A 22,893-nucleotide genomic window follows, 5' to 3' on the forward strand; every position below is an offset into this window, starting at 1 on the left:
GGTTGGCTGACAATTCAGTAGTTTAGTCCATTGTTATCATAACCAGAAGCAGTACCATGAAGGCAGACATGGTGTTAGAGAAGGAACTATGATTTCTTTTTCCAGATTGACAACCAGTAGAGATACTGAGTCTAATTTGGGCATTAGAAAACTTAAAGACCACTCGTAGTGACACACTTCCTCCTACTAGGACGTGCCTACTTAAGAGGCCTTACCCTCTTACAATGCCACTCCATAATGACTAAACATTCAAATATCTGACACCATGGGGGCCATTTTTATTCAAACCACCACGCTATTACATTCTTAAAAGTAACAGTACAATTCTGTATTTTATTTTAATTTTTATTAGCTACTCCCTGTATTTACATTTGAATGTTATCTTCTTCCCTTACCCCATTCTCATCCCCCCTCCCCCTCCACTTGTCTTCATGAATGTGCACTTCCTCCTATTTATCCTATCCACCCCAGTGCCTTGGCATTCCCCTACACTGGAGAAAAGAGTCTTCACAAAACCAAGGGCTTTTCCTCCTGTTGATGGCAGACACTGCTATTCTCTGCTACATATGCAACTGGAGCCATTGGCCTTCCAATGCATGCTCAGTGGTTGGTGTGCTAGAGCATGGGGGCTATGGAAGATTTGGTTGGTTGATAAGAAACAATTCACAGACCTTATGAAGCTCAAGAAGAAGGAAAGCCAAAATGGGATGCCTCAATCCGTCTTAGAAGGAAGAACAAAAAACACTCACAGGAGGAAATTCAATGTCAAATAAAAGAACAGAAATTTAAGAAAAAATCGTTCAGAGGCTGCCTCACCTGGAGAGCCACCCCAAATGCAGACTACAAACCCAAGCACTATTGCTGATGTTAAGAAGTGCTTACTGGTAGGAACCAGATGGAAATGCATCTTCAGGGGCTCTGCCAGAGCCATACAGATACAGGTGAGCATGCTTGCAACTAACCATCGAACTGAACATGGAGACCCCAATGAAGGTGCTAAAGAAAGGACGGTAGGAGCTGAAAGGGGTTGCTACATTATCACCGAGAATACAAATTTTTAGAGACTAAACTCTTCTTGGAATGTTTGTAATGATAGATGTACAATACTAGAAGACAAGTCATTTTAATACTCAGAGTAGAAGCCTCAGTCCTTCTTAGAAAAAAAAAGATAAAGAAAAAAATGTGTATTCATCATATATTATTATGTAACAAATTTTGTGAGCTCTAATATTTTATAAAATAAATAACTTAAAACAAGTTAGTATCATCCTGAGTGAGATAACCCAGTCACAAAAGAACAGACATAATATACAGGCACTGATAATGGTATACTAACCCCAGAAATCTCTGAACACCCAAGAAACAACTCACAGACTGTGTGAAGTTTAAGAAAAAAAAGAATATATTTTAATTAAAATAGAACTGTATCACATCCCCCTTTCCTCCCTACAGCCCCTCCTAGTCTCTCTCCAATCCCCTCAAATTAATAGCTTCTTTTCCTACATTATTGTTACATATATACATATGTGTATGCATATGTACCCACAAATACTTAATTACAACTTTAAACATGTATTTGTATAATTTTATGCAAAAGTGCTGAAAATTTGTACATTTCTTTGTTTATTAAAATGAAGTAAAAAAAAACATAAAAAAGCAAGTTACAGTGTGAAAAATGAGAAGAAAAAAGACAGGAGAACTGAGAATGAACAAATCTCACTCCTCCCCCCAAAGTAAATACACACACACACACACACACACACACACACACACACACACACAAATTACTTTCTACTGATAAAATTAGCCAATACACCTAACACTCTGAGAAATAATCTTTAACTAAAATGTTTGATAAAAAGACTCAGGCAGCTGAGATTTCTAATTCTCAAGGCAGAATTTCATCAACTGATTTTGTTTTATTTTACTTTCCTCTTTGGAATTAGCCCTTGGTAATGAAATGTTGAAAAAAAGATTATTTTTAATTGCTAATCTTGTGTTATAACCACCAGTCCATTTTACTTGTTGGGCAGATGCCATACCAAAAGGAAAAAAAAAAGGAAAAAAGGAAAAAAAAAAGCTGCTTTGAGAACATAGCAATTATAACCACTACAGGAACTGCTCAGGGAATAACTGAAGGAAACAATTACAGCTGAACATCCAGTGAGATGTGTATGGCTTTTGCAGTACAACACCCATTAAGTGATAGTCACATGGTTGAAACTTATACATATTTTTCCAAATTTACCCTCTAAGGGGCAAATTATCAGTGCAGTTCTGAGTAACATTATTGCAGCTATTAGTCTTTGTGTGTATAATTCCCCATCTATGATGTTTACTCTTCCCTTCTTAGTGTTCCTTTGAAACGTAGCACAATTACAATATTTTCATTTAGCGACGGCTCACACAGATAATTAAACAAATAAACGCACTCTTACACCATTCGTTTTCAATGTTTCCAATCTTTACATGATTCCCTGATCTACGGAAGAATAAAGCCATCTTAAATACTTATAATTTTTCCTTTTTATTTTAAACAAAGCTGTCACCTGGAAGATTAATAGAGCTAATCAATTAGAGATGGAATCAGCTGTTTATTTTCGATGGCACTGTCAGAAATCATACAATAACAGAATAATAACCGCTTCTCAGCATTTACATGCAGATGGCAAGTAGCAATAGTCTATTTTCACACTGGGAAGATTTAGAAAGAATTTGCCACAACGTTATTGACTTTCCCATTGAGATAATATTTGAGTTAATTTAGTGTTTAGTGTCTTAACAGGATGAGTTAAAATTCTCATGATTTTAGGTAATTTTAATATATACCACTTAGGAAGGTGCTAGATCCAGTAAAACCCAGTATTCAGTGACTATAAGAAAATACCAAAAATATAGATTTTTATTTTTACAGTAATAGAATTTTAGGGTAATCTTGAAAAATAGGCTTGTTTTACCAATTAAAAAATCTGAGTCTCAGAAATATTACATGATTTTTCAAGGTCTCATAACAAGTTTCTGCCAGAGGAAGAATTATGTAACAGGCACAGTCCTAAATATAACTTCTATGTCATATTTTCTATTCAGCATGCCTCTCCCAATGGCCTTCGAAGTTCTCATTAAATAAACAAGTACTTTTTCACCTGCTGCTCTCTGTCATGTTTTACTGAGAGGGGCAGTCAGTTGAGTAAGACATAGTCTTAACCAGGAGAGGAGCTGAGAGTTACTTCTAACCCCCCCCCCCATCGACTCTGGAATTGTCATTTCTTGTCCTCAATGTAATCATCATCTACCTCCAGTACACTGGCCCTTGCCTCTTAAAATACCTGATTCTTGTTTTTTCGGGATACTAATTCTGCTGGCTTTCAGCATTTTCAGACCACCTGTTTAATCTTTTCTCTTCTACTGTCTTAAGCAGTGCTTATATGCCTACATTTCTGACTTTCAAATGGCAGTACACAGGCAAGTTAGCACCTGAATATGGAAGCTGCTCTTCCGAAGAAACAATACTCAAAAAGCCGCTGTCCTTCTGTTAGGTTTCCCAGAGGATCAGTGTATAGCACAAAAATTTACTGACACATGTAGTTAGCCACAACATGCTGACAAGTACAAGCAGAAAATTACTGTTTTTGTATCTGGTGTTACAATGGATCTTACATTCTTCCTGTTTATGATGTTTGACAAGCATCCTTTTTAACTAACTGTACCACTATACAGAAGTTGACATATAGTTCAAATTAAGTTTAAAATGCCTACATCTGGAGGTACTTTCCAGTAAATTCCAGCATATGGTTAAGATTTGTCTTAAAAATCAAGACTGTTATGTCTGGAAAACTTTACCTTTTACTTCTTTCAATTAATTATGTATGGTTTCCTGTAGGCTGTTTACTGACTGTCAGTGAAAAACCTAGCACATCAATTTCCACTTTATTCAATAGATATATGTTATATATATATATATAAGATTTTAAGCAGAAAGGTGGGATTTTGCTTTAAGCACTATGTAAAATTACCAAATGTATAAGGGGCTCAGAAGACTTATTACAAACAGGTAGTTTGAGTGTAGCAAGGGATATTACATTTTTAAGACAGGCCTTGGTGCGCCCGTGAGAAAATACTTGCCTGGTAATGCTAAGAGAAGAGATTCTGGCAGTACTGGTGATGTTCAAATGACTGCATGTCAGGCCAGGCTGCAATAATATTTAAACTGAGCACTGGGTGTACATGGAGCCCAGGCAATCCAGACACTTCCAGTTTTCAAATCCCTTAAAGACTGCATATGTGCATCCTCACTGTGCCTTCACCGACTTCCTTTAAGTCACTTTAGTCTCCACTCCGTTGCTTATACAGACCTGTGTGCTTGCTCTGGACTTATGTGAACTTTGTGTAACATGGCTTAAATATATTTGTAGAAGGAAGAAACAGGCCTTTATTTAACTGTGACTTCCACCATCTGCTTCTTTTTCCCTAAAGAAAAATCTATACTCATCTCTGCCCTGTCTGTGGTTTTGCATTGTTGGCTTAATTTAACTACTTTTCCATTGTGACCAAAGTCCCCACTGAAGCTTAAGTGTAAAATCAATGTTTGGTGACAGATACTTCATGTTCATTTAATATGTGAATTATCTTTCTCTCTGCCTCTTTAATAAATGAACTATATGCCGTCCTGAGAGTCTTCATTTCCTATTTCCTTTACCCATATTCTCATTTCTTCTTTCACTGGTCTCCTTCCTTCCTGACAGCAGAAAAATTATTGTGAGTTTACATCCTGAATTATCTGAAACTCTCTCTCTCTCTCTCTCTCTCTCTCTCTCTCTCTCTCTCTCTCTCTCTCTCTCTCTCTCTTCCCAATTGTTATTATTTTGGTTCCTTTTGAGGAAAACACTATTTTTTTAACTTTAAGAATGTTTCAAACTCACTGCCTTTTAAAGCTCATTTTCCCTTTAATTTTCTTTCATAAGGATATTTTTTAAAACATAGATTAAACAGTATAAAGATAATCCCAAGTCCATGTAAAATTGGCCTTGGGTAGGTGAGAAAAGTACACACACACACACACACACACACACACACACACACACACACACGAGAAGTTTAAACCTAAAATTATTAGACTTCAGTAACATTACACTAGGTTATAAGAGATCTAGTCATAATTTCTTATTTGGCTGGTAGCATGTAAATTACTTAGAATTTTCTGGATTCACAAAGAACTGGAGTTTGTTTGGCCATAGTACTTTTGTTTGGGTTTCTTTGGCTTTAATATTCTCTGTGAGAAAATGTCTTCTGGCTTTACTCTTGAGTGTAGATCAATAATTTAGATGGAGAAGAAGAAAACCTGTTTTTAAACATGATAGTCACTACAAGTCATGTAAACCTACTATTTAGATATTTATTCATTTAGATTTGTATTTAAGATAAAGAGACAGAAGATGTCCCCATATGTCTGGTTCTCTAACCTTTATTTTATTCTCTACATTTCAAATGTGAATGAAAATTCATTATTGTCATTAGAGAAGTTGCAAAAAGATGACAAAATTCTCCTGCTGTATATAGTGAATCAAGAATAACTAAATGATGGTGTATTTCTCCCATTAAAATTGGCTCCATAACCTTCAACAGAAATAGCATTAGTGACTAGAGGAAATTAATGTTCAGTAATTGTTGGATCCTTATTCAAATGTGACTTTCAAATATCTTTCCCAAGAGGAACACTTAAAAAGATCCATAAAAGCAGCAGTGCTAATAACCTGCTGAAGGGCCTGGGTAGCAGGTTAAGAGACTCACCTCCCATTAATTAGGTGAAGGATTTGCAAAATGTTAGGAGTGCACCTGAGTCCAGCATTCATCTTCAGAAGAACGATCTATCCAGGAGTGAAATGATATTGAAGTTGTCAAGCATTTAGCCAAGAGGAGAAGAAAAAGATACTCCAGTCACTTTAAGACAGTGTAATTGTTTTCTGTCTAAATGGTGTGAGGATACTTAGCTGAAGTAGTAGTTTTGTATTTCTGTTTCCTAACCCAATACCCCTGCTTCACCTCTGTCTACAGTACTTATAAGTGTTAATGAAGTTTCTCTCATTACTTTGCCTGAGTAGTCTTCCAAGCACTTCAGGGATATGCTTAGGGGTATTTAAGCCTATGGCATCAATGCTGGTTGATTTGCTCAGTCAGTTGGGGCATGCTTTTGAAAGGAGAGAATGAAAGGAATATCAAGGAGAGCATCTGACAATTACAGGACTCCTTCCTAGCACTGATGCATTCAGATGATATTTCTTTGCAGGGTCATTTTTTTTCTAGAAGCATAATTACATCAAGCAGTGAGCTGGAACAAAATGATTTAACCACCCAATCCTAGGAACTTTTAATTTCTAATTTGTTAGTGACAGATTCATAGAATAGACATTGATGTGGATAAACTAGTAGAATCTGAGAACATCTATAGGTTATGTTCTAACATAATAGCCTAAGAGCTATTTTCATCAAGCTGTTTTAAAAAGTACTCATAAGCAAGTTTCACATACAATTTTGATCATTAGAGGGAAGGTGAGTTCAGGATATGCCTCTCTGCAAGCGTGAAAAGCTAAATTCAAATTCTCAGTATATGAAAATTAAGAAGTGGCAATGCATGCCTATAGTCCTAATATAGGAAAGATGGAGACAGGAGGATGCCTGAAACTTGCTGGCTAGACAGTTGAGCTGAATTGTGAGCTCCCAATTTAGTAAGAGGCCTTGTCACAAAAATAAGGTGAAGTAATTGAGGAAGACACCTGACATTAACCCCTGGGTTCCATACACATCTGAACCATCACCCAGATAAACTACTATACTCTACACAAAAAGACTGAAAATATTCAATGAATAAGAAAGCAGCGTCAGCAGTATCTTCTCCACCATGAAAATGGCACAGCTTCATTCGAGGCCTCTGCTCCTCAGACCTGTGTCCCTTGTTACAGTGTTTTCCACAGTTTACTTGGATTCTAAAGAGCAGAAAAGAAGGAATAAAGGAAATCTTTAAGGTTAATTTAGTACTTCTCATGTACCTTACATTTTATAGAAAAATCAGATCAGTATAAAACTAGATACTCAGAATAAGAGTGATGACATCAGTAACCAAAAGTGACCTCAAGGTTTTAAGATACTGTTGTGTCCATGGTGACGGAAATGCTTATGAGTCAGAAGCCAAGAGGTCTGCAGAAGTGGTTTCCTGTGTCCAATTAAAGTGGCTCCAGTTCTTTCAAAATCAATTCACACTTCGAAAGGATCAGCTTTTGTGGCAGCTGGGGATTTTGATTACCAATCATAAGGCTCCTAATCTCTATCAAATGTATCTGAAATAGTACCGCACTTACTTCAGAGACTGAATGTCACAAGAAAGGTATTTAGAAAACAACTTACTTGTTTTATATTCTATAACCAGCCTTGGTTCTGTTAACCCTTAAACTGATAAAGAATTTTTAAAAATCCAAATAAATTCAAGCTCCTTAAATATCTCTTTCTGATTTCATCCACTTAGTTTTGAGCAGTCATAATGCTGAGTTAGGTTAGGAAGAATTCTTCATCATCAAGAGCTTATGGTAAACACTTATTCTTAAAAAAAGTCTCATTTCAGGGACTCTCAGAATCATGTATCAAAGGTATTCTCATCCAGCAATTTTCAATCTACTGGCCTTCTTTCTTGACCATTGGTTCTTATTGTTCCTTTGCCCTTGGTATATTTGGAGTTTATCCTGATTTCCCTTTGCTTCTGAAAATTCTTCATTGTTGTTCTTCTCTTGAATGATTTCTTTACAATCTTTAACATGTCTCAAAATTTTTCTCTAGCCAGACCAAGGTGTATGCATTGACATGTATACAAGAGTTTGCCTCTTTGCCTATAAAGATCATCAATATAAAAGTTATCTCTACTTCAAAGAGATTACATTGTTCTGAGCTGAATGTAGTGACCAAAGTGAAGGTCATACTCAAGGTATTCAGAGTATCATGGTTTATGCTTCAAAGTTTATGTGAACTTTGTCACAGAACAAAAGAAAGTCATGAATTAATATATTTACAAAACTCATCAGTGGTCCATTAAGTTAATACCTACATCAATGTAGAGAATTCTCTTCATTAGGTTTTAAATTTTATGTTATTCTTTGCTTTGGAGTAGATAGAAGTTAGAGGTCTGCTAAGCCTAAGCATATACTCCAGTAGTTTACATTTTAGACACTAGAACATTGAGCTCAAAAACAAATTGGAAGTAAATGGCTACAAAAGAGCCTAAGATACCACACTACAATTTTGGCTCTTGTCTTAAGACATTCATTTCTCTCAACCACAATGATCTGGACAGTCAATGTCATTCAGTCTGTAGACATTTATTATAGATGCAGCCTTCTTCAAGAACCCAGTCTACACAAATGAGAAAGGTGTTCTATCCTTGATCTCACAAAGCATGGAAATTCTTTTATGCCATGGCAAGACTACAGATACAATTGTCTTTAAAAGGCAAGAGTGTTTAGTTTTCCTCCAGTACTTGTGCTTCAGAAAATAATAGCGAATATTAAAGGATTCCTGTAAAGGCAAGAGTGAACTTTCCTATCTCCCACTGTTTACTTCTGGAAAGGCAGTGGGACCTGGGAGAATGGAGCCTAACAATGAGATAGTCTAAAATTTCATGTAATAGCCTAGTTTATTTAGAGCATTGAACATTTTATATCCTGAGGGTTAAAAGAAAGATCATAACTAATGCTCCCATGAGTTCATGTTGTACATAATCAGAAGCAAAAGCTTCATGTATGTGTTTCGATAGAGGCTTATGAATGACAACACCTAAAGTAAATTCATTCTTAGTGGATATATCTGGAAGGAACACTAAAGCACATTCTAAGGACGACATGTTGTTTAAGAAACTGAGATCATAAGACTATTGTCTTGTTTGCTTGTAGTTTTCTCACAGACATTAAAAATCCTTTTCACAAAAATCCACTCTTAGTATTCTGACAATCCATCATGAAGACCAGAACATTTATAATAAAACAAAAGTAAACAAATGTATTATATATGTGTTTTATTATGTGAACTGACAGTCTTCAGAAATGTGGACCCAAAGAAAAGTAGTCACTGTTATGCTAAATTTAACGAGCACACAGTTCTGTAGAAGCCTCAGTGCAAAGAGAGTACATGACCTGAACTAATAGGAAGGCTAAGTGCTGAGAAGCACAGTGAAACCTGCTAGGATTCTGCATAAGCCCTGTGTTTTGAGAGTTGTCCCTATAGTCCATTTAAATACATGCTTAGTATTAAGGTTTGTCTGTCTGAAGTATACTGAGTAGGTGAAATGAAAGTTTTATGATCTTTTTGTGGGGAAAGTCTGAATTCTTTGACCTGTGTCTATGAAGAATGGTGGAAGATCATAGGAACTGTTTTCAGTTTGAGGTTTTCTCAAATATTGGTTAAAAATTTGAGGTTCTGAGTCTTACACTCATACTTCTGCAGACTTCACTTAAAAAACCATCTATTGCCACAAACGGTCTTATATAGTGGGCCATATATATAAGACTTCTATCTTCTTTATTTACTTTTTATGAAGCTAGATGTAAAGCCTCCACACTTTCTTTGGCACATAAATGTTGTTCAAATTATTGTCCTATTGAGAAGTGGAAATAACATGCTGACTAACCAAATTTTGGTTATGAGTTTTTCTTCCAGAACCCTGGCCTTTAATTCATCTTTAATCTTAGCCAGAAAACAGCCTTTCCTGGAACAAAGAGAGATTGCCATACCAACAATACCAATGCTATAGGATCTATTAGTCCATCCCACCAACCTTTTCTTTAATATTCATTTCTTACAAGGTTCTACCCAGCTTTATGACTTCTCTTGTTCTGTTTTGCCTAACACAGATATTTGAACACTATAAGTTCAGTGTTCTTTCCAACAGATTGAGTCCAACAACCACTTTCTCCCTTTGCAATGATGTTTCTAAAAACTGAAGTGTCATTAAATCTGAACTTTTTATTTGACAAAAGCTTATTTCTTGCTTTCCAAAATGGTTTTTTTCCTCTATCATGGAAAGAAATCATCCTGTCCTTCCTTTTGACTATCAGACTATTGAATTAATGAATTCTAAGAAATTAGAATTTATATGGGCATATTAGGTTGGGAAAAGAAAAGGCTGAGGCCCTTGCAGCAGATTAAGGAGAAATTTTTCTTTAGGAAATCACTGAAAACTACTCAGAAGGCCAAAAGGAAAACAGGATCTGAGACCCTAGTGGCTATGAAAGCACAAGTAAACTTTTAACTTATGTATTTTTTGAATTCTCTTTAGGATTAAACCTTAACAGAAGATAGCTTAATGCCTGATTTGGAGGTAAGATAGGAGGGAATCTGGCATCACTGGATGTGATGTCTTTATCCACTCCTTTTTTTTTTCTTTATTCATTTTAAATTTTATTAGATACTTTGTATTTACATTTGAGATGTTATCCCTTTACCCTGCCCTGCTCCTATTCCCCCTTCCCCTCCAGTTGCCTTCGAAAAGGTGCACTATCTTCTGATCCCCCTCTCCACACCATTGCCTCTTCATTTCCCTGCATTGGAACCACATGCCCTCTCTGGAAAAAAAAACCTCTTCTCATATTGATGCCAGACACTGCTATCTTCAGGTACATATACAACTGGATCAATAGGTCTCTCAAAGTGCACACAGAGGTTGATGTTTTACTCCATAGAGTTTTGGAGAGTTTGGTTGGTTGACAATGTTGTTATCTTCCTCTGAGGTTGCAACCCCTTTTAGTTCCTTAGGTCCTTCCTTTATATACCTCATTGGGATCCCCATGTTCAGACCGATGGTTAGCTGCAAACATGTTTAGCTGTTTCTATATGACTTTAGCATAGTCGCTGAGGGGGCATGTCTGTCTGGTTCCTGCCAGTCAGTACTTTTTGGGACCAGCTCTAGTGCTTGTATTTGGTGACTGGATATGTGGTAGATCCCCAGGTGAGACAGCTTTTGATTGATCTTTTATTCAACCCATGTTCCTAAATTTGACCTTGCATTTCATTCCCATAAGAGTTTTGTTCGCTTTTCTAAGAAAGACTGGGGCATCATCATTTTGGCCTTCCTTCTTTTTGACTTTCATAATGTCTGTGATTTGTTTCTTGGTTATTGGGTATTCCAAGCTTTCTGAGGCTAATATCTGCTTATCATTGAGTGCATACCGTGTGTGTTCTTTTGTGACTGGGTTACCTCATTCAGTATGATAGTCTCTAGTTCCACCCATTAGCCTACAAATTTCATGAAGTCATTGTTTCTAATAGCTGAGTAGTACTACATTGTATAAATGTACCACATTTTCTGTATCCATTCATTTTTTTTTGATGGACATCTGGGTTCTTTTCAGCTTCTGAGTATTATAAATAAAGCTGCTATAAACATGGTGGGGCATGGGTCCTTGTTATGTTGGAGCATTTTTGGAGTATATTCGAAAGAGTGGAGTGGCTTGGTTTTCAGATAGTATTATGTTTAATTTTCTGAGGAACTACCAGATTGATTTCCAGAGTGGTTGTACCAGCTTACAACCCAACCAAAAGTGGAGGAGTGTTCTTATTTCTCCACAACCTTGCCAGCATCTGCTGTTACATGAGTTTTTGATCTTAGCCATACTAACTGATATGAGGTGGAATCCCAGGGATATTTTGATTTGCATTTCCCACATGACTAGGGATGTTGAGCATTTCCTTAGGTTTTTCTCATCCATTCGATGTTCTTTGTTTAGCTCTGTACCCCATTTTTAATATGATTATTTAATTCTCTATAATCTAGCTTTCTGAGTTCTTTATATATATTGGATACTAGCCCTCTATCAGATGTAGAATTGGTAAAGATCCTTTCCCAATCTGTGGGACATTATTTTGTCCTCTTAACAGTTCCCTTAGTCTTACAGAAGCTTTGCAATTTCATTAGGTCCTATTTGTCAATTCTTGATCTTAAAGCATAAGCCATTGGTATTCTGTTTATGAAATGTTCCCCTGTGCCTATGTGTTCTAAACTCTTCTACACTTTCTCTTCTAATAGTTTCAGTGTACATGGTTCTATGTAGAGATCTTTGATCCATTTGGACTTTAGCTTTATACAAAAAGATAAGAAAGGATGGATTTGCATTCTTCTGCATGCTGACTGCCAGTTGAACCAACACCATTTGTTGAAGAGGCTGTCTTTTTTCCATTTAATGTATTCAGCTCCTTTGTCAAAGATCAAGTGACCATAGGTGTGTGGGTTCATTTCTGGGTCCTCAATTCTGTTCCATTGATCTACCTTTCTCTCTCTGTACCAATACCATGCAGTTTTTCTTCTTCTTTTTATCACACTTACATTGTAATATAGTTTGAGATCAGGGAAGGTGATTACCCCAGAAGTGTTTTTATTCTTGAGAATAGATTTCACTATTTTAGGTGTTTTGTTATTCCAGATGAATTTGCAAATTGCTTTTTCCAACTCTATGAAGAATTGACTTGGAATTTTGGTGGGGATTGCATTGAATCTGTACATTATTTTTGACAAGACAGACATTTTTACAATTTTGATCCTGCCAATCCATAAGCATGTGAGATCTTTCCATCTTCTGAGATCTCCTTCAATTTCCTTATTCAGAGTCTTGGAGTTCTTGTCACAAAGATTCTACAGTGTCTGCCTTTGTTTCCGAGATGACTTTTCTGTAGGCAGCAAAATGCTGGATCCTGTTTATGTATGCAGACTGATAGTCTATGTCATTTTATTGGGGATTGAATCTACTGATGTTAAGAGTGTTTATGTAATAGTAATTTTAATATCTTGTTATTTTTGTTGTTAGAGGTAGACTTATGTTTGTATGCTTTTCTTCTATTTTTTGTTTGTTTGTTTGCATGATTTTTTTTTGCTTTTTCTTGTGTGTAGTTTCCTTCCTTGTGTTTGATTTTTCCACTTATCATCCTTTGTAGAGATGGATTTGTCAACAAATATTCTGTAAATTTAGTTTTTTCTTAGAATATCTTGATTCCTCCATTTATGGTGATTAAGAGTTTTGCTGGATATAGTAACCTGGCCTGGCATTTGTGTTCTCTTAAGGTCTGTATGACATCTGTCCAGAATCTTCTAGCTTTCATACTCTCTGTTGAGAAGTCTGGAATAATTCTGATTGGTCTGCCTTTATTGTCCATTTTTTCCTTACAGCTTTTAGGATTCTTTCTTTGTTTTGCATATTTGGTGTTTTGACTAATATGTATTGGAATGAGTTTCTTTTCTGGTCCAATTTATTTGGAGTTCTGTAGGCTTCCTGTATGTTCATGGTCATCTTGTTCTTAAGGGCAGAAAAGTTTTCTTCTATTATTTATTGAAGATATTTGCTGTGTCTCTTAGTTGATATTCTTCACCCTCTTCTACACCTATTATCCTTAGGTTTGGTCATCACTTTGTGTCCTGAGTTTTCTGGACAATTTAGGTTAGGAGCTTTTTGGATTTTGCATCTTCTCTGACTGTTTTTGTTGATGTGTTCTGTTGTTTTGGCTCCTGAGATCCTCTCTTCTATCTCTTTTAGTCAGTTGGCGATGCTTGCATCTGTAACTCCTGATTTCTCTTTTTGGTTTTCCATCTCCACAGTTGTCTCTTTTTGTGCTTTCTTTATTGTTTCTATATCTGTTTTAAATTCCTTTATCTGTTTGGTTGTTTTTTCCCATAGTTCTTTGAGTGATATTTCCTGGTTTTCCTCTAATTGTTTAGGGAAATTATTTATGTGGTTTTCCAAGATATTCATCATCATCATGAAGTATGATTTCAAGGCTGAGTCTTGTTTTTCTGGTGTGTTTTGCAATCCACTACTTGCTGTTGTGGGAGACCTGGCTTCTGATGTTGCCAGGGTGGAAAGCATTCCTGCTGTTCTTCCAAGCTCCCAGGGACCTGTGTGTGGGCAGGTTAGGGTTAGGGTCCATCTCCTAACTGTGTATCTGGGCAGAGTCCTCTCTAATATCCCCATCTGATGACAGGGCTCAGGCTCAATAACCAACTCTAGTAACAGGAGAAGAATACACTGTTTAGTGGTACTTGGGGTTGTCTATTTTCTGTAAGAAGGGTAATGGAAGTAAAGCAGAGCAGTAACTTTGGCCATTCTTACTTTCTAAAAAGCCTCCTCAGAAGTTTTACTAGAAATATATGGACAGCTTGGCAAATTTGTAAATGTTCTAGACATACAATTTTTTTTGAAGAAACAAGAGACACTTCTTTAGTCATTTTTGCTAAGTATGGGATACTCTGCTCTTCAATTAAAAAATAAATACAGAGGCTAAAAATAACATTGCTTATTCAAGACTGTCAGAGCAAGGGATTATCATAAGAAAAACTGACATCAAAATTGTTTCCTGGCTATTAGCAAATTCTACAGCACTGAAGTTTCATTTCTGATTGTATTCACTAAACAGCAAGTGCCTTTGCATCAGTGCTTGTAGATAATTTTGAGACAGCAAAAGCCTCTAGAAAACACGATATGTAAACACAAAGTAAGTTGACTCATTTACTCAGTCCTTGGGCAAATCAACTACCCTTTGCAGCATTTAATACAATTACTCTTACCAAGCTGCCCACCTGCAGAGTTTAATCAACACATTAAATTCCAGTGATTGACTTGTTTTTACTATTGGCCTCCCTACTGTTCCTACAGGTTAACGTCTTCATTATGCCTGGGGCAAAGCACTGATTTCTTCAAAGTCAGAAGCAAATAAACTATTTACAGATATCAGAGGGGAAAAAAAGAAAAGAAAACTGGTTTTAAAATAAGGTGTAAAAGAGTTTCTTCCTTCCATGCAAAATTGTTCTCTTTGTTAATATATATATATATATATATATATATATATATATATATATATATATATATATATATATAATTTTGGAATACTATAATGCTTTCTTTTTTGATAGAATGGTACTATAGCAAGAATGTTATTAATTAATTTTGCCTATTATTGAGTGATAATCATAATCATGAAAAAGATCTAGTGCTTTGTAACTGAGAACTTCAACAATATTTTTTATTGTGATCCGATATTTTACTACACACAACTGTATTTTTCTTATTTTTTTAAAGACACTATAGATTCAGCCTGCAGTAGTCTAGCAGGAAATGGTTAATATTTTTATCTCTAAAGTTCATTCATTGTTTTTAAATTTTATATAGGTTAAGTATGTATCATCTAATTTGTAGTTTTTAAAAGGGTTCCAAATACTCTGCCTTTTTCTGCATATTGTCTTAGATATTTTTGAGTATTTGAGAAAGGGCTAGTAAAAGTTATAACTTGAAAACAAATCTTTTATAACACAACCTTTTGAACTAAAGCTTTCTTTGTTACATAATCTTTTCTTCCATAATTCACAATTTTATTGATTTCTTTTTCTTTTAATTTTATGTATGTAACACTGTAGCTTTCTTCATACACACCAGAAGAGGGCATTGGAACTCATTACAGATGGTGTGAGCCACCTTGTGGTTGATGGGAATGGAACTCAGGACCTCTGGAAGAGCAGTCAGTGCTCTTAACCACTGAGCCATTTCTCTAGCCCAATTTTATTGATTTCTACTTCCACCTGTGTACTAGTAATATTCCAGGAAAGCTCGTCTCTATTTCATTCCATTGAAATCAGAAGGAGCTAAACCTGCCTCAGCACTGCCTCAAGTTCATAAACAGTCAATTTTTATAGTAAGCCACAATGTTTGCCATAAATGAGTGTGACCCTTTTCTGTGATTCTTAGAAAGCAAGTCAAAATTCTACAGTATGGTTTACATAATTTTGATTATACCATGATGGTGGAAAACCAAAATTTTACTTCAGATAGTATTACTGATTATCTTTATTTAATGCTCTTTTAAAATTCCTGTTTTCTTTCTGCTGACATTGTTTCCTGTAGTGCTGGTTGAATAATACAAAGCTATTCTGATTTTTTTCAAAACATCAGGCAGATTGACTTGACTTTCAGATTATGGAATTTAAAATTTCTTTGAAAAATTATCAATAGTCTGGCCTTTAGATCTACCAGGTCAAAAAAACACCAAACACATGATAAGTCAAAAAAATTTATTCTTTATCTATTAGGACAAAATTATTGAGCACTGCACAGATATGATCTTTACATTCTATTTTAGAGTCATATTTCATCTGTTTGGACTTCTGTAACAAATATTTTAAGGTAGGTTGAATATAATCAATAGAAACTTATCTTTCACCTTTTTGGAGGTCAGAATGTCTAAAATTAAAACATCCATAATCAATGGTTAGCATAGTGTGTGACCCTATTCTGTTTCTTACTGTGCTCTTACACAGTGAACTACAAAGTCCAGCTATTGGTGCCTTTTCCTGATTTTATAAGGATACTAATTTCATAAAAAAAAATCTACCCCTTTATAGTATACTACTTAGGTCTTAGTATGTATGAATTTGTAGAAAGTTACTAACAGCCAGAGATAAACAGACTGACAGATTAGCTCTACAGGTTCTAAAAATCAAGCAGATTCTTGCCTATATGAGTGTTTAGATATTTACTCACAAATTTCTAAAAAGAAACAAAAACAAAAACCAAAACCAAAATAACACTTTTAATATTTTAATTATGAAACACACAGATTCAGGTCAGATGGTACCCTATTATTAAGAGTGAGAAGCAGACACAAGTTTCCATGCCTAACAAGAAGATATCTGCAGCCAATACCTATTGGCAAAGGAAGATAAATCAGTTATCTCCGATAGAGTCTCTCTATGGAAATCAACCACAATTCAGGGTAGGCCCTGTACATAGGACTATATAGCCAACACTTGAGGAACCCAATGGTATTTTGTGGAACTTTTTTCTTTTTCAGTTTATTTTGTGTGTATGTGTGTCTTTTTGTCTTTTGCCCATATATTTCGATTTCCATTTTTGTGTTTTGGTGGAATTTTTTTTGTGGCTTTCATTTGGATTTGATGGTTTTTATTATTAATTTTAAAAAAAGGAAAGATGGGAGATTTGCCTCGAATTGGAGGAGGGAAACAAATGATCAAAATAAACCGTATGAAAACACTTTTTTTGTCAATAAAGAAAAGTAAGAGAGACAGAGACAGAGAGAGAGAGAGAGAGAGAGAGAGAGAGAGAGAGAGAGAGAGAGAGAGAGAGAGAGAGAGAGAGAGAGAGAACATACTACTCACACGATACTTCTATGACTTAAAGGAATTCTGTATCTACTCCTTTAATTGGTTTCTGCTGCTCTTCTTTCTGGGTCAGTCTGTTCAGGGCTTTCAAGATTTTTCAGATGTGTCAGAAAATTTTGTCTGTTATTTCTTGGGAACATCAGTCTTCTCCCTGGAGTCTTACCACTGAAATGTGTTCTGTTTCATATCAAGAACTACAGGCTCATCTACACTGGTGACAATTTCAAAGTACACTATGATCATTTCATGGGATGCTCTATGTCATTGAGAGGAGATGTCGTAATGCCACTCTGTATCTTGGCTAACTTGTTTCAACTTTGTGTAGTTTTTGATCCCTGGTTAGAAAGAATTTTTTGAGACTTCTCCCTTGTCTGTGACTTAGCTTGATTTTGCTGGTGATCTCTAATTGTGAATGCTGGAGAGGTGCATAGACCTTGTGAGGCCTTGGTATTTCTCCTACCTCTGCAATGCCTAGATTTTAAGTACTACAACTGATTCCTGACTGGGTGTAGAGGCATTCCTATAAGATCCTAAGACCACTAGTACATCATTTATACTCATCTGGCCAGTCTACTTGTAGCTAGATCCTCTGAGAACATACACAGACACATGGTCAAAAATCTGTGTTCTAGTATTTTATAAATACCTCACAGATTTTTCTTTGTAACTTTCTTGTAGTGGAGCTGGGGAACAAGGCAAGCTCCTCACTCACTGAACTAGAATCCACAGTGTTCTTTTTTGGTGCCCTTAAACTCCAATTTCCATATTGAATGCACAATTTTGGATCTCTTAAGTGTGAAAAAAAATCTCTTGGCCTCTTCTACTTTCCAAACTGCCATCTGAATAAGATAGTCCAGGTCTATATATCTGGTACATGGGAGGTTTAAGCAATAATATTACCATGAATGTGGGGCAAGCCTGAACTTCATAATGAATACCAGACCATCAATAGCTTTAGAGAGAGTTCCAACCTAAAAACAAAACAAAACTATAAAAACATACAACAAACCAAGGTCCAGAACCTTCCCCACTGGCAGAGAAAAACCAGAAGTCAAGAGAATTAACTGTATCAACATAAATGTATTCCATCTCACACAAAGTGTTTTAGTTATTCTGTATTGAACAGTGTGGTGGTGACAAAGATCATTCTGTAGCTCTCAAAGCCTTACTCCAGATACTGAGGGGGCACTCACTAATAACCTTTACTAGACAATCCCTTTTCTAGGGATTTTCTTCAGCTGCTGAGACCTATATTTCTAGAAATTATACTCTTCCCAGTCTTCCTCTTTAGCCAAATCTCAGACTCAATCTATTTTGTTGAACTAAGGACAACTTTGAAGATGAATCTAGCTTTAAGACCTCTCCATTGGGGTTGGTTAAGCTATTTCTATGACTAAATATCAATGCAACTTCTGTCTCCTCTTCTTTCTCCTTCCTTCAATTTCATGTGGATATTGATCCTGGAACTTAAACTTCCTGTGGCTACTGCATTGGTCATCTTTAAGGATCTTGATCCACGTCAAGTTTACTGCCTACTGTACTGGACCATTTGTTCTCTTCTATTCACAGGCAAGGTATATCAAAATGTACCATACTGATGAAAATAAGCACAGGCATTAGAGTATTTATTACTCACCAATCATATCAAACTCCAGAAGACTCTCGTACAGGAGTCTATTGGTCAGAGGATGCTCCAACATCTGACTATAAGAAACACATGTGTTGTGGAGAAGGCATCAAAAGATAAAAGAGCAAGGGCATATAAAAACTTATTTTGAGAATGCATATATGTAATAAAGTTGGGAGTTTGTTTTTGTTTTTGCCTGGATTGAAGGAACAAACAGATTTTGGCTTGTCAGTTCTTGTCAGTAAATATCAATGGACTGCACAGGTTGCCTAGCAAGGAAGGTTGTTGAGTTAAATATGGAGTAGTACGTGTTCAATTTTATGTCCTTACACAACTTGGTCTCTTTCCTTTTATGTGCTTTTCATAACTCTTAGGAATATTTCTTTAACAATAATGTTAGTGCTGAATCAATTTGTACTTTTAATTATTTCTATAAACCAAAATTATTATTTTTATGCTTATGTTATAAAATTTTACTTATCATCTGGCCTCCCTCATTTACACACCTACTTAACTGGTGTGTTTTGGGTTCTGTCCATGAAAAATCAGAAGAGACAATTTTTTTTTTTTTATTTTGAATGTACATTTGTAAAACTGCACTAGTAGTCTGTGGGCCTTCTCACCAGAAGACAGAAGGTAGAAAATGGAGATGCTTTTCTGGGGGGGAGATAGCTATTGCAATTGATGGTGCAGGATCTTAATGTGTGTGTAAAGGTGTTATTCTCTTGGAAATGAATTTAACAAGACAAAATATGCCACACAATAGAAACCATGATGTATTAGTCAGAGTTCTCTAGAGTCAAAGAACTTATTGGCAGTCTCTATATAGTAATGGGATTTGTTATGATGACTGAGAACAGAAGTCCAAGAAGTAATTGCTCAGCCCTACAAAGCAAGCAGGCAAAGAAAAGCCTTCCTTCTTCCAATGTCCCTATGTGAGTCTCCAGCAGAAGGTGTGGTCCAGATTAAAAGTGTGCACCACCAAGCCTGGATCTGGAACTTGCTTTGCCCCAGATAACCTGAAACTCAGAGATTTAGTCTCCTGCCTTAGTGTCCTAGGATTCATAGCCACTATGCCTCAAGATCTCCATGCCAAGATTCAGGTCAGAGACTTGTATCTCCAAGTCTTGAGATCTGGCTCACATTAAGAACCTTCCAATTCTGGATTGTAGTTCATTCCAGATAGTCAAGTTGACAACCAGGAACAGCCATTACATATGCAAAATATTTAGATTGAAAAATAACAAAGTCAAACTTTCAAAGTCCTGGGTCACTGTTGAAATAGCCATGTGATGTATCTGGTATAATATTAGAAATACTATATATTATAAATACCAAAAAATCATGATCTTTGTTTAAAGCTTTGCTGACCAAGAGAATCCAGCCAGATTTAATCTGGGAATTATGACATGACCTGAGTTCAGGATAGAGATTAGAGAATATTTTGAGGCACTTTCTTGCAGAGTAAGAAGTCTAAACCTTATGTAGCTAAAATAAAAATACTCTGCTTTACATGAAATCTATACCCCAAATCTTGTTTTAAAATTTATTTCATTTTGGTGTTTTCTTTATTGCCTTATTTTTCTTGAGTCAGGGTTTTATGTAGCCCAGGCTGGCCTCAAATTCAATATGCAGCTGAGAGAGCCAGACCTTGTAGAAAGAATATCTTATTTGCTGTGTGGAAGAATCACCTGTCAATAGAAAGCTGATGGCATAGTAGTTGAGGCAGGAAATAGAAGGTTGGACTTTCACTGAGGGAGATATTATTCTGGGAGTCAGACAAAGGAAGATTCAACACCCAGAGAGGAGTTGAACATATGAAACTGAGGAGAGGTAGTCAGCCACGTGACACACATAGAATAGAGTACATGGGTTATATAAATTAGGAGCTAGTTTAAGAACATCTCAAACCTTATGGCCTAAATATTTATTCATAAATAATTAAGTCTCAGAGTCATAACGAATGTAGCAACAATTGTAGTCTTGGGCTCTTCTACCTGTGCCCAGTTTCCAACTTATGAAGATGTGAATGGATTTGTGGAATACCTGAAGCAGAGCCCACAGGGGCTTCACAATGGATAGCTGATAGCAGCTGAGACATGAAGGGAAGAAATTGCAGTAGACTTAAGAAGGACAGTCAAGGGAAGGAAGACGGTAAAGATACAGGTGGCAAAGAAGAATGCTATGGTATGTTTCCATTGTCAACAACCTGGTCATGGAATTGCTGACTGCCCAGTTGTACTAGAGAATCAGAATATGGGCACTGGCATTTGATACCTCTGCTGGTCTATGGAGCATGAGATGACGAAGTACAGAAATAACACAGACCCTGTGCTTGGTGAATTACTTTTGCAAAATGTTTTCTCTTTGAATAAATGGGACACTTGTCCAGATCCTCCCTGATAATACCAAAAGAGTCTCTGCTGTTGGTGGCAGCTGTAAACTGTGTGGCTCTGTGGAATATTGTAAGAATGATTGCCCTGAAAATCAGAACATAGATCAAATCATCACAGTTGGCCTCTGGGTGAAGTGAATGTGTACAAACTACAAAGATGTCCTGTGTGTGCCAAAATCGCAGAAACCTAAAATGAATGCACCCAAAGCAGTCAATTTTTGATAAGAATTGGTATAGTTGTCAACTACCATCTCAAGGTTACTATCCAAAATGGGCCTTTAGAGATTAAATCTTGGCACGTGTGGAGGCAAGCCTGTATTGTAGACATAACTCTGACCTTGATGGGACCAGGTTGCCTACAATCTATCAAAATGTACAGAATGATTAGTTATACTCTCTAGACTGTGTGTGTGTGTGTGTGTGTGTGTGTGTGTGTGTGTGTGTGTGTGTGTGTGCGTAGTCTGTGTGTCTCCCTGAGCCTATGTGTCTGACTATATTTGAAACAGATTCTATGTAGCCCAGATTGGCTTCAGACTAATAACCCTGCTTCAGTACCCAGAGTACTGGAAATACCTAAGACTAATGTACCTATGAACATATTTTAACAGACACAAAGTAAAAAGAACTAAGTGCTTTCATGCCTGATTGTGCCAGTCATTGCTATAAACGTAAATTATGAATCAAAATTGACCCCTAAACAAAGCACATGTCTTTCAGCTTTTTGAATAAATAAATATTTTATTATATGTTCATAATTCAGAGTATAGTATAATAGAAATTTATTTATATTGTCTGCAATATTTAGTACTGAATAAAATTATATCAGCTGTTAAAAAAAGAAAAGAAGAAGTACAAGAGTTTTTCTTCCTAAAATATTCCCAAGGAATAACAACAAAATAAAAGAATGAATCCTGTTTATTTGAATTCCAATGTCTTTTAAATGGAGAAATACGTAGAACAAAGGCTTCTTTGTACCACCTAGTTTAACTTCTAGGAGAATGTCACTACTTATCAGTCTTATGGCTTGGTTAATGTGAGCATACCATTTCATACAGAATGAGCAGAATAATTTATAGACACTGTTATTTTCCAAATTTATAGCCTTACAGTGATATTCTCATAGATTGACATTAAAATAATTTGATCAAATTCAAAAGAGTCATTACTAACCACTCAAATTAATTGCTGCACAAAAGAGAAGGGAAGTCTTGCAGTCAAACATACTGAGGATAAGAAGGGGGCAGAGAAGAATCCTGAGACATATGCACTGGAGATGGACAAAGTAGAAAATACAAATAAGTGATGTTAAAAATTTAGAAAATAATTGTTTTGAACAGATCAGTATTACACTGATTTACACTGCCTCTGTCTGCAATGTTTCACATCATATCCAGGGAATCAGTATCGTTTGATATGCTGTATGGATGTAGTAGACATGTGGGCTGATATGGAGACTGGAGAGAGATTTTGAGAAACTTGATATACTGTTAATTTTTAAATTTTTTTCAGAATGCATTTTTACGAATAAACGCTCTCACATTTGCGAAAAATTGAAATGAAACGGACTTCGCAATACAACTAGAATAGAGGTGGGTGACTAAAAGACAGGATTTGAGTAGCAGGAGAGAAATGTTATAATTTATGTGCAACAACACCTCTGCCCAAATTGAATAGAATGAAATT

General features: G+C 35.9%; 1 pseudogene across 1 annotated transcript in view; it reads left to right on the forward strand.

Moving 5' to 3' along the window:
- LOC308422821 (zinc finger CCHC domain-containing protein 9-like) overlaps positions 1 to 21,348 on the forward strand; it is a 160,655-nt pseudogene extending 139,307 nt beyond the window's left edge. The window contains exon 2 of the transcript in view: positions 20,785 to 21,348. The product of the transcript in view is annotated as a zinc finger CCHC domain-containing protein 9-like (transcript). The remainder of the gene's footprint in view (positions 1 to 20,784) is intronic.
- The last annotated feature ends 1,545 nt before the right edge of the window (positions 21,349 to 22,893 follow it).

This window comes from Micromys minutus, assembly GCF_963924665.1.
Source record: "Micromys minutus genome assembly, chromosome: 7".
In the NCBI taxonomy this organism is placed as follows: domain Eukaryota; kingdom Metazoa; phylum Chordata; class Mammalia; order Rodentia; family Muridae; genus Micromys; species Micromys minutus.